Consider the following 4787-nt stretch of genomic DNA (forward strand, 5'->3'; position numbering starts at 1 on the left):
GGTTGACAAAATAAACTGTGCACATCCAAGCAATGAAGATGGGAAAGCAGTGAGATAGTGTCTAATCATTATGTGAGTAAACTTATTAAATCTTGACTTTTAATAGCAAATGCCACCTCCACCCTAGACTGTGTCAGATGCCCCAAGTGCAAAAACCTTCTAATGTCACATCTCTAGAGAATTAAACTCCATGTCCTATGATGCAGCAATCCCACTCCTAGGCACATATCCAGACAAAACTGTAATTCAGTCTCCCTGGAATTTTGTATTTTAGAAGAAATTTTCTTGTTTCTAGGCTTGCCCCATGTACTACAACACAGTAGATTTCTGTGATGACTGAATCAGTATGTATCACTTGCTTTTCAGGTTCTAAAGGACTGATACTTTTCATCAGCTGATCTCTCTTTGCCCGTCTGTTGTCTTGTATATTTGTGCCTTTTCTTTACTCTCTAATTTTGAAAGGTTTTAGATGAACTCTAATTGCTTAATCATAAATCTCCCTCTTACTGGTTCTAAATTCAGCTGGGGATGACCGATAAAGAACATGAACCTAGGGACTCCCCTGGTGGTCCAGTGGCTAAGACTCTGTGCTCCTAATGCAGAGGGCCTGGGTTCAATCCCTGGTCAGGAAACTAGATCCCATATGCTACAACTAAGACCCACTGCAGTCAAATAAATAAATATTTTTTTAAAAGAACATGAACCTATCAGCCACAAAATATCAAAACATGGAAGATGACAGCAAGTCATTTTAAGAAATCCTGCTGATATTTCACCTGTATTTAAGCCACAGGAAAAGGTTTTACAGCTGTAGTTCCAATAATATCAGCACATGTGTTTACTACGCCCGGGGCTGGTCATTCTTCAGTCTGAAAATGAGAAGACTATTTCATGAATCATTGATTGAAGATATTCTTTTCGATGTTTGCCCCAGACTAAACTGTGGATTCCTCAGTTTTGTTTGGAGTGTGTAGTATAGAATATAATACCAAGTGGAAAGCCATTTTGTTGTTGTTGTTTTGACAACAAATTTTGTCAAAGAGGAGTGGGGAGGGAAGGGAATACTTGCTCTCAGTAACTTATTTAAGATCTGGAGATGTGTGAATAATAAGACCGCAAGTTTGATTAACTCAGTTATTGGAGGTTTGCTATGTGCCAATCCCTATGCTATGCACTTTACATATATCCTATTGTAAATTGCTTGCTTGACAATACTAGTAGGTAGGAGATAGCATCTTCAAGTTCAAGGTGAGAAAACCAAGCCTCTGGAAGGATAAGTGGCCTGAGCTCACAAAGTTAAACTGGCTTTGGAATATACTGATTTTTCTGATCCCCAAGCTTACACCTGTAACACAATACCACCTCAACTGATGAGTCAGAAATGAAACCCAATGTGCTATAGGTGTCTTCCCCTCACACACACACAGAATCACCCAGCACATGAAGAATGTCCCCACAGCATGGCAATCAGCTTGAGGAAAGGATTGGCATCCATCATTTGCAGGTCCACTTGTCATCAGTGTATTTTTAATGACCCTCACATACTGATCAGATCTACTTAAATAAAATAGCCCTGTGGAAACAAACTATGCCTAACCCAAATTCCTTCCACTACAATTTAAGCCCACATATTGACCTCACTTTCACTTTTCACTTTCATGCATTGGAAAAGGCAATGGCAACCCACTCCAGTATTCTTGCCTGGAGAATCCCAGGGACAGGGGAGCCTGGTGGGCTGCCGTCTATGTGGTTGCACAGAGTCGGACACGACTGACGCGACTTAGCCGCAGCAGCATTCTCTTTATCCTCAGGAGAAAGGGAAACTATCTCATAATCTTCATTCTTTTAATAAGAGTGCCACACTTTTGAAACATTGTAATTTATAGTGTCTCTTACACAGTAGCAAAAAAAAAAAAAAATCTTACTGTACTCAGCACTGGCCAGACTCTTACTACTTATGTATTCATTTTTTATTGGATTTATACAGTTATCTTTCCCCTGAAGAGCTCCAGGTTCTACGAGAGAACTTTTAAGCAGCAAACATTATTTCAACATAATGAGCCTGACTCTGTCTCCTACAGAAAGCAGAATATCATAAGCTTAGCCAGAAAAGAATCGCTGACCCGTAACAAGCCAAGTCCAATTTATAAAGGCAAAATGCCCAAAGAAGGGCATGGCCGGTGAAAACAAGCATAGGACTCGAGCAGAGCCAGAGGGGAAAGTGCACTGAAAGACAGAGAAAGCACCAGCTTTCTGTAAAAGAGAAGCACCAGTCCTCCTTCCCCAGGAAGCTCATGTGTTGCCATGAACACAGGAAAGAGTGTGGATGAGGTCCTGTGGTGGGAAGAAACAGGAATGGATGGGGGCGTGAAGACTACCAAAACAGTGGTGTGGGGAGAACAGCCATTCAGTGGGTTGTGTGCCTGCGCACGTGCACGCACGTGCTCAGCTGCTCAAAGAGTCCTGACTCTCCACGACCCCACGGACTGTAGCCCACAAGGCTCCTCTGTCCATGGGATTTTTCAGGCAAGAACACTGGAGCGGACCTTTAGTAAAGACGACAAACAGAAGAGAAGCAAGAGTGGAAGGTGAGTGACGCCATACCTTTCACGGGGCACCAGGGAGCAGGGGACCGTAAGAAACCCTGACCTTGACATTAATCCTGCCATCATCTGTGGCTTAAATACAGTCATCAATGGCCAAGATGATGAACTACCTTCTTTTATTTCTACACACCAGCTTTGTTCCAGACACAGGTATTATAAACAAATTAACTGGATCATATAGTTAAGACTACAGTCTCCTAAATTAAGAAAAATTCAAAATTCCTACCTGTGGAGAATTTCATTATTTGTGTTGGGGTGATGGGTGCATGGCGGGGGCGTCTAGCTAGGAGCCTGGACAACCCAGATGCAAATTCTCCAGAGTGCTGGAGTCTGTTTGCTGGGATTCATATGCCCTGAGTAGACAAAAGACCTCATCAGACTTGAGGTCTTAAGCCCTGTGTGACTGATCCTGAGTCACCCTGGTGTAATGACTCCACCACAGTGGTCCGTGAAGCAGCTAGTTTAAGGGCAGACCATCCAGTCAGATTGCCCATATCAACTGACCCTATGAGAGAGGAAAATTGCATTGGTTGAGCCGATTTAATGCCCTAACTAGAAAATCTTGTTTAATAACCTCAAGGAGGGGATATCCCCAGTAGTCCAGGGGCTAAGACTCCACACTCCCAATATAGGAGGTCCACGTTCAATCCCTGGTCAGGGAACTGGATCCCACATGCTACAATTAAGAGTGCACATGCTGCAACTAAGACCCAGAACAGTCAAATAAATAAAAATGAGTATTTTTTTAAAACCTCAAGAATAATGTCCAAGTTGGAAGGAATATCTTACAAAGCTACTTCGAGTAGGGTGATAGTGTGAGATTCTCCCCCAAGGGAATACTTGAGAATAAAAGATAGTCATGAAATAGCCTTCTGGAAAGAGTCGTCTTGTCTTAGGAGGACAAAGCTACAGAAAAAGCAGAGAATTTATTTTCCCATACTTATACCAGCAGCACCATATGAGGGTTAAAAATTTAAGCTGTAGACTCATAAAGACTTCATTCTGATTCCAGGCCTTGCTATGTAATGGCTGGATAAGTTACTCAAACTCTTCCCTAGTTTTATCACTAGGAAATGGGACTAGTAATTGTATCTGCTTTGTGAAGTTTTTGTAATGATGTAATAGGGAAGAATCTTTTGTATTCTATTACAAGTTACTCACTAGAGGGATGTTGCCTATAAGATTAAATTATACATAATGGCTCATCTCTAGGAACCCTGGCTGCCAGGTAATGGGCATTAAGCTAAAAAACCTTTGTTTAACTCCCAGGAAACATCCTGACCAGGCCCACCTGTGAAGGACTACAGGAAGGAAGAAAGTAACATATCTCCTCCAGAGGATGACTGAAACCAGGAACTGCTTAACTTTACTCCCTTCCTCTTTAATATAAAACAATTTTAATTTATACTAAATTTAATTCTAATTCAAGCATGATAATTCTTTGGGGCACAAGTCCATCATCTTCTAGGTCTGCTAGCTTTCTGAATAGAGTCGCTATTCTTTGCCCCAATAGCTCATCTCCCATTTCATTGACCTGTTTTGCAGTGAGAAGTACAAGCCTGGACTCAGATAAATCAATGAAACAATTCATATACAATGGCCTATATAACGGTGATTGTCTATGAGCACCCAATGAACATCAGCTTTTATCAGCATCATTATTATTATACTATTAGAGCTTCAGACTTTTAGCTCTCAGGCAATAAAGTGAAGAAATAACCACACTTCTTATTGTGCCCTATGCCTAAACATCCTTCTATTTCATAAGTGCTTTATTTTTTCTTCTCAGTGTTCATACTTTATTTTCTTTTTCGTAATAACTACAGTTTATTTAATCCTAAAGGAAATCAGCCCAGGATATTCATTGGAAGAACTGATGCTGAAGCTGAAGCTCCAATACTTTGGCCACCTGATGGGAAGAACCAACTAACTGGAAAAGCCCCTGATGCTAGGAAAGACTGAGGGCAGGAGACGGAGGTAACAGAGGATGAGATGGTTGGATGGCATCACGGACTCAAGGGACATGAGTTTGAGCAAACTCCAGGAGATGGTGAAGGACAGGGAAGCTTGGCGTGCTGCAGTCCATGTGGTTGCAAAGAGTAGGACACTACTGAGTGACTAAACTGAACTGAACTTGACTCCCTCATGAGAATATGAGCACCAGGTGGACAGGTCTGTATT

The 4787-nt window shown here is 41.7% G+C and overlaps 1 long non-coding RNA gene across 1 annotated transcript; it reads left to right on the forward strand.

Annotated features, from left to right (window-relative positions):
* Positions 1 to 2107: 2107 nt before the first annotated feature.
* LOC139176330 (uncharacterized) lies at positions 2108 to 4330 on the forward strand. Its single transcript, XR_011560745.1, has 2 exons — positions 2108 to 2588; positions 3876 to 4330. It is a non-coding gene; the product is annotated as an uncharacterized lncRNA (long non-coding RNA).
* Positions 4331 to 4787: the final 457 nt, after the last annotated feature.

Source organism: Bos indicus, chromosome 16 (assembly GCF_029378745.1).
Source record: "Bos indicus isolate NIAB-ARS_2022 breed Sahiwal x Tharparkar chromosome 16, NIAB-ARS_B.indTharparkar_mat_pri_1.0, whole genome shotgun sequence".
Lineage (NCBI taxonomy): Eukaryota > Metazoa > Chordata > Mammalia > Artiodactyla > Bovidae > Bos > Bos indicus.